This window comes from Symphalangus syndactylus, chromosome 18 (genome assembly GCF_028878055.3).
Source record: "Symphalangus syndactylus isolate Jambi chromosome 18, NHGRI_mSymSyn1-v2.1_pri, whole genome shotgun sequence".
NCBI classification, from domain to species: domain Eukaryota; kingdom Metazoa; phylum Chordata; class Mammalia; order Primates; family Hylobatidae; genus Symphalangus; species Symphalangus syndactylus.
In genome coordinates, this window is record NC_072440.2 from 105,464,913 (window position 1) to 105,473,631 (window position 8,719).

Below are 8,719 nucleotides of genomic sequence, written 5' to 3' on the forward strand. Positions count from 1 at the left end.
AGAGAACAGGGTAGGTAGTGTTGAGGATAACTGAATAGATGGGAATTTGGGTAAAAGTTATTTCCGTGGCCAAATCTCCTGGTGAGGATAACTCAAGCATTATTTCTCCTTTCTGGGAGAATAAAATATGGGCCTGGAATGTTTCTAAGAAGTCCCTGCCTAGGAAGTGTGTGGAAGCCCAAAGGAAAAACAACTGCCCGTGAGGGGTACTAGTTGGAAAAGAATAGGTGAAGAATAGGAACCATAATCTGGATGAATTCAGAACTCCGGGGAGGGTCCATGGAAAGCATGCTGGGGTTAAGGATGGACAGAGTAGCCCCAGTGTTGACCAGAGCTCTGATGAGTTTTCTCCAGTCTTAATACCTAATTCCCCTAGTTGAATAATTCGAGTAGGGGAAATGTCCGAGAGGCTCTACAGTTTTGCTTGAGGGAAGAGGGCTGGTAAACTTTATCAGGATTTAACTGTATCCAGATATTGTAGGAAATTAGGAGAACTCAGGATCCAGTCCGGTCTACAGGTAGAAAAACAGAACTTGAAAACAGTGCACAGGGATTTAACCTAGTAGTAGGTGCACATTAGTTTTTCTTAAGAACATGACTTTTTCTCTCCACATTAATCATACAGGAACTTTCAGGTTTTAGAACCTCTAGAGGCTAGGAAGCCAAATCAAGGCAGGCTTTAGATTTTACTTAGGGACTTAAGGTTCTTGGGCCTACCAGGAAGTGACAAGTTTTATGTATTCACTGTAAGGCTGGTAACTCTTGAAGCCAGGCATTTTATGACCCTTCTTAAATATGACTTTTCAATCAAAGCCTAGTAATATAATCAGTATTTCCAATAGTATCCTGCTTATAAAGGGAGAGCAGATTTTTATTGAACTTACAGAAATAAAATAAGAATGCTCACAAATAGTGTCTGAATTTTGGAGGACTCAAGTAGGGAGAAAGGCAAAGGCCTCCACTTTTGTTCACAAAAGTATACTTCACCAAATTATTGCAAACTATAGCTAGTGAAAGAAAAATTCCTTGAATCTGAAAAAAATATTTAAGTGTAGAACCAACATTTTAAATAAAAGTCATAAAATTATCCTTATCAATTACTTACTTTTAGTTAATTAATTTTGCTTTCCTTAATTAGTAATTTTGGGCTATAGCTGATTGCAAATGCTTCTAGAGAAGAATTTAAAACAATAATTGTGGATGAGAAAAATCAAGAACAGCTATGATCAAAACTCTGATGAGAGTTTACAAGGAAATTGTAAGAAATAATGTAGAAATAATTGCAAGAAAATTTAAAAGAAAATTTAGGTATTTTTGTGGCATACAATCATTAAACAAAATAATCATACTCAAGACTGATAACACATATTATGATATATTAGTCAATTCTTGCATTGCTGTAAAGAAATACCCAAGATTGGGTCATTTATAAGGAACATAGGTTGAATTGGCTCATTCTTATGCAGGCTGTACAGGAAGCATCATGCTGGCATCTGCTTGGCTTCTGGGGAGGCCTCAGGAAACTTACAAACATGACAGAAGGAAAAGGGGGAGAAGATGTCTCACATGGCCAGGGCAGGAGCAAGAAAGAAAGATGCTGGGGCAGGGGGAGGTGCTACACACTTTTAAACAATTAGATCTCACAAGAACTACCTATCCTGAGGACAGTACCAAGTTGATGGTACTAAGCCATTCATGAGGACCTGCTCCCATGATCTAATCACTTCCCACCAGGTTGCACCTCCAACATTGAGGTTTACAATTTCAACATGAGATTTGGTTGGGGACACAAATCTAAACCATATCATACAACATCTTGGAATTTTAAGATCTCACGCAATTTGGAACACATATTAATAACGTATTTATATAAATATAACTTAAAGCAAGTTAAACATCATTTCTTATTTGATATGCTTCCCATATGATTTGCCAAATAAGCCTAATCATTTGGTATCTCTACAAGATCAGAAAGGCTTAATTTAGGGTTTTGATATTGAGGAAACCTGCCAAAGATGTCAAAAGGTTCAAAATACTTGATTAACCGGAACCATATGTCACTGCTAAATAAACAAAGTGATAATCAGGAGACTTCGAAAAGAATACAGATTTACATGCATGTGAAAACCCTAAACTTTTTAAAGTTCAGCTTCTCTAAGTAATCAAAAGCCTAATAAAAACAACATGAAGCAAAAGAATTATCTCAGCAAAACACAGACTCTTAGTTTACTAGGCCAGTTACCTAATAGGTAAAGGGGAAACAAACCTCCTTTAGTATGATTGCTTCTCCTTACAGAAAGCCCATTCACATAACCTGAAAGTTAAACCTGATGCGAAGGGTATTTGAATTTAATCAGGCACAGAAAGAATGTATCCAGAATTCTAAGCATATGCTACTATAGAGAAATGTAAACAAGAAAACTAGTACTCTGAACATGGAAATCCTTGGTTCTTAGGAACAACATAGGAAGTTTCCTGGTTACGTGGAACAATTCAGACACATCAAGAAAAGCCAAGAGTGTAAAATCAAGTTATAATGAAGGAAAACTTTGGTTTTCTAGATCTTCAAAATAAACATTTTAGCATCAGGCCATGACAGCAGTGTTAGAACCAGAGAAAAAGTTACAGGAGATGACAAAAAGGTTGAAGGAGATGGTTATCATTGTGGCCACGCAAAAATAATTTACCTTTTCAAGGACCAAGAGAAAGAGAGCTGCATTTACAACCTGAAAACAGGAAAATTATATAGATCTCAGGAGGAAATATGCCAGAAACAGAAACTGTTTGTAGTTTAGAGGATTACTATTAAGGGAACAGATTTGCAAATTAAAAATTAAAACCTCTTGCAATTTTACTAAGAGCAAATCAGTATTTTAAGAAAATCTTGTTTTAATACATGAGATCAAATTTTAAAGTTCTGTATCAGTGTATTTTTAACATCAACGTTTAATCCTGAGAAAGACTCATATACGATTTCTTTTCAATTGTAGCCAACCTGATTGCACAGAAAATTGCTTTTATAAACTTGATTTTCATGCAGCTTATGATTTACTTAGACCTTTGATGACATGCTTAGACTTTCTTCTCTGTTCCATACTTCCTTTCTTAAATAACCAGTCATTTTACTGTAAGACAAAAATTTATCACACAAGGTTCTTTCTCATTTCTCTTTTCTTTTCAACCTTCTTTATCAAAAACACATTCTACCCTCCTCAAACACTTGCAAACAGAATGCCTTCTGCCCTATAGCTTAATCACACACTTTAATCACCATACTATTTCTTAGCAACCCTAATTTTCAGTGAAAATCTGCCATACCAACAATCCAAGAATACACGTTTTACAATTTCAAGAGACACAAGCTTTCTAACAGAACATCTTTTTAATATGAAAAAGGACATTTTTACTAACAAATCCAAAGAACTTTTGTTCTTCTGAATTAAGAAGCCAAAAATATGTAAGCCTAAACTCATATTTAGCAATAATGTCTTAGCATTATCTTATTTCTAAATGATCTAGATATGCAATGAATATTAACCATTTAATTTAGCTCAGAAAAATTCTATAGCTATAGTTACCAAAAAGATTTGGAGAAGCCTTCCTAAGTAAATATATTACAAAACATAACCATTACCAAAAGTTCATTTAAAAACTTTTATCCCATCTGCATCCACCCCATCTATTCATTTTTAATAATTATGCCTGGAAAATTTCATGATACTTCAGGCAAATCTAGCATAATCTCAAGCTGTTTTCTATCAACCAACTTTATACTACTGAATGGCAGGCAAGTATAATAAAACTAAAAATCTTAATGTTAAATATATGCATATTTTTCTGATAACTCAAAGACATAGCCATTCCCATCAAACAAACAATATTAGACTAGTCTTATCCATCTAAAAATTACTAAGTGATATGAACTTGAAAAGCATTTTGACTTATTTGCTTAACTTATGAGTACCCATTTTTAGAAGCCAATCTGGTAGACAATATACTAACAGACATGTATACACACGCACACACACACAAAAATACAGGTAGGCACAAGTAATGATCTTTTAGCTTTAATTTTAAAACTTGAGCCATGAGTCAGGTAAAACCCCCTTGTTTAGAAGACAGTTGGATTCAACCAGCATTTCTGTAAATAAAATAAGTTGAAATGTATCTGTCCCACATAGCAAAATCCCTTACCAAATTTTAGAGAAAAGAGGGTGGCAAATTTACATCTCAAATACAGAAAGAATTTAAGCTTTCTCAAGAAGGAGTCTGCGTGTGCTAGAGGAGGATTAAAATTAATGCCAAAGTAACATAAATCACAGGAATTCATCACAGGACAAGAAAACACACAGATGAGTCTAGAGAAGTAGTTCAGAACCTTTTCTTAAAATAACTAGGTGAAAACCTGAAAGAGGAAGGAGGGAATGAAGGATAAAGCTGGTGAAGAAAGGTGCAGAAGACAGGTAGAGCAACAGGCAAGGCAGCTAGTGGAACAATGGTTTCAGTGGTGTTTCTACAGCCTTGGTGTTGGTCCTGCAAGCGCTGATGTTTCTATTTCACTGATGTGCTCACTCACTTTGTAGTTATTTTCCCTAAGAGAGGTGATGACTGCCTTGATTCCACTGAGGACTTTCAAAGTACCAACAACTGAAAAAGGCTTCCCATTGTCTCTGGGAGGTTTGGTATTTTCTTTTTTCCAGTTGTGTGTGTAGACTGGCAAGTCTTGGAATTTTAAAGGAGTCCCACTTTGGCCAGTAAAGTTTCAGATTATTCTGGGTAATTTGTGTCCAGAGACTTAGCCAATTACAACACCTGAAACCATAATTTTGGCTCATAAATCCAGCTGGAGTGCCAGAAGGCAGCTGACCAGATAGGAAGAACTGAAAGCATGGCCTACTCATTGCAGTGATCTGACAAACTTGTTCCTTTCAGTGCCCTTACTGTGAGCATCCCCACAAAACCTTACAGACTGGCATAGCCTGACTGAGAAGCCCTTCCTAAACGCTGGGCCAACAGGGAAAGTCCTCTCCAGGGTCTGGATGGAGGGAACTGGCTGGAAAGGCTCCCTCCTAAACTTGGGGTCAAGAGGAAATGTCCCCTTTGCAGTCTAGATGGGGGGAATGGCTGAGAATGCTCCCTTACTCAAGCCCATGGCTAAAAGAAGTTTCTCTTTGAGGTTCCAATAGATGGGACCTATGGGGGAAAAATAGTCTCCAAGACCTCATCCAAAGCATGGAAGGTATGAATTCAGGAAGACTTACCAGAGGACCTCTCGACCCTCATTCCCCTCACATCATGGTCCCAAAGTTGTAATCATGTCTGTGTGTCTGTGTATTTACATGCATGAAATGAAATATCAAAATACTCTGAAATAACAGTGAGTACTGTTCCTTGAAATTATTTAAGACAACTGAGCTCAAGGACTTCTTGGAGGCACAAATGAGTTGGTTAAGGACTGTGCTGGGAGAAAAATCAGGATTCTTTTCTTATTCCACTTCTGACACTATAAATGTGAACAAAACTTCTCTGAAAAGGAATCTGGAAGAAAGAGATTTTATTTCAGTGAATAATTTGCACCAGCCTTCAGTGTGAAACAGAGGTGTTTTCCAAAGAACAAAAGGAAGTCTAGGGTTTTATAGCAAAAATCCCACCTAGGGTCCCAATCAGGTATATTTATGCAAATGAAGGATTTAAACTCACTTAGTCCTGATTGGGCAACACAGCTGCATCCTGATTGTTTTATACAACTGAGCTCTGATTAATCAATACCATTGTGTTTTGATTGGTTGATCCAGGAGAGCTCTCAAAGCCCCAAAGTTAGAACGGGTGGGCTTTCCAGGAAGTCACAGTACTCGTGTGACCTCTAATCAGCAAATGGCTACTTGGCTTTATTTTAAATTCAGAACTAGTTGGCCACCTGGGCTCCGTCTTGAAGGACTATTTCTGTTTCACATTTGTTCACATCACAAATTTGTAGGCCTGCTGTTCCTATCATTATGGTTGTAATTTCCAGTTCCCTTATGACCAATGATATTAAGTATCTTTTCCTCTGTTAGCCATTTGAATATTTTTTGTGTGTGATGTGCTTGTTCCAATCCTTTGCCTATTAGGTTTCCTGCATTTTATCACTAATTTTTAGAAATTCATCATATATTGTACACTTTGTTGGTGATTGTACACAGATGTTGGTTGCAGACTTCTTTAACTTCTTTGCCTTTCCCTTTCACTACTTCATGGGCCAAAAGTTGTATTTGTGTTTATGTGTGTGTGTATTTACATGCATAAAATGGAATATCAACATGCTCTGAAATAACAGTGGGCTCTAATCTTGGAAATTTTTTTTCTTTTCATGAGTGGGTATGTGTGTGTGTGCATGTGTGGACGTCTCAAGACCACCTTTATGCTTGCTAATTCACAAACAGGACTCATAAGACTCAGTAGCATGTTAGACTCCCATCTGGGCTTTATTCCTCTAAAAGCCTGCAGAGCAAGAACAATAGGAAAAAGGTGTAAGTCAAGCAGTCTGGAGAGGGTAGCCATAAGCTTTTGAGTCCTTCACCACCTGAGTTGCACAGGGTGTGCTCCCTCCAGCAGTGAACTACCAGGACGTGTTTGAAACCACTGGCCAGGAAAAGCCTGTTTGAGTCTCAGGGTCTGCCATTATATGAAGGGCTAGGCACGCAGGCACATCCTGCCACGTGCCCAGCTATGGTAACCAAATCTCAGGACCCCAACAATGAATGAGGTGCACATCGTTAATCTTGACGTTTGTGCAAAATGATTGCAAGCTGGCATGTCATGGAGTATTGCCCCAGGTGTACATGACAGAGTCACCAACCATTAATATAAAGAGCCTCTGGAGGGTCATCTTTCCAAAGTTTGGCCCAGCAATCATGGTTAGAGGCTCCTGTGGAGATATGCAAGGGGTGAGCAGCTAGACCTGTTATGGCAACTCTTCCCTCAAAGGTAGCTGTATCAATAGCATTTCTTTGTGAGAAAATCAACTCCATGAGACAGTAGAATACTCTTCACGTTGTAAGCCCACAAATGTGCTAGAATGAATTTTTATTTAAAAAAGAAACAGAAGGTTATGTGAGAGAGAGCTTACCTGTTCCTTGATAACCAAGTGATCTCTGAAACTTCTTCAGTGCTTTTTAGCCCTTTCATTAACTTCTAGCCTAGGATTTGGGTTACAGAGTCACAGAATCAACATTCTATCCTGGGCTCATTTTATTAATTCTTATTTTCTGAGCTCATCATTTATTTTATAATATTCACTTTTATGAATGTGGAATTGTTTGTAATATTCTCTTTTGGGTATCCTTTTCAACTTGTGATTCTATCATCTCATTGATTCCTATTCTGATTTGCATTTTCTTTCTTTTTCCAATTGAATTAAACTACCTAGAAACATATCTGTTTAAACATGTTTTCAAAAACTAAGCTCTTTCTCAAAGTGTTATTTTTTCTTATTTATTAATTGCCATTTATATTTTTAATTCTCCCATTTTGTTTCTTTTTTTTCTTAGGAGCAGAATGGCTAGAAAAGTTTCATTTTCTCTTGTTTAATACTGTAAGTGTTGAACATTATGGTTTTTCCTATGATACAGCTGTGCTATTCATTCATTTAAAGACACCTCTTTGAAGTATCTTCCCCACCTGCAGCTTCTCTCCTTTCCACCTGCAAGGGTGGGTGGCTACAGGCATGTTTAGTCAATATAAACATCCAGCTGTGGCTCACAGAGTCTCTGTCCTACAAATTTGAAGGGGCTTGAAAATCTAACAGAAATTTTTCTTTATGAATGAAGATATATCTTCAACATCTTCAACACTTATATAATATTAACTAAGCCCAAATACTGCAGTGTTATTAACTTTACATCTCTTTGTAGGGCGAAGGTAGGTGAAAAATAGAGAGGAAAACTTAAATTAAAAAAAGATAGGATGCTTCATTTAGCAAACTGTGTGTCAGGTTTTCTTTCAGTTGGAGGCTCAGAGAAAAGTTAGGAAGAAGCTGGTCTTCCTACTTACCCTCAAGGTGCTCAGTGGTGGGAAAGAGACTGGCAAGTGACTGTGGAGTGTCAAGGACAGAGGATACAAATAGCCTTGGTGGGGGACACAGGAGAGGCTACTAACCCAGATATGTGGGGAGTTATAGGCTATATCATGTCCCCCAAAATTCATGTTCAGCCCTAGCCCCCAGTGCCTCACAGTATGACTGTATTTCAAAATAAGGCTTTCAATAGGTGATTACATTAAAATGAGAACATTATGGTAGGCCCTAACCCAATCTGACTGGTGTCCTTCCTAGAAGAGGAAATTTAGACCTTCAAGGAGACGCCAAGGATGCAAGCACAGAGGAAAGGCCCTGTGAGAACACAGAGAGAAGGAGGCCGTCTGCATGCCAGAAAGAGAGGCGGTCTGCACGCTAGAAAGGGAGGCCTCAGAAAAAGCAAACCCTGCTGGCAACTTGATCTCCAGCTTCTCTGGCCACCTGAACATTGAGAAAACAAATTTTCTATTGTTTAGGCTGCCCTGTCCGTGGTATTTTGTTATGGCAGCCAGGATAGACTAATACATCCAGAGAGGTGGATGGCATAGGGAAAAGGTCAAGCAGGCTTGAGGATGCAGTACTGCCTTAGAGAAGAAAAGGGAGTGACTGGAAGACTCTTACTTTCATATACTACATACACATGAAACCACTGGCACATGCTAAATG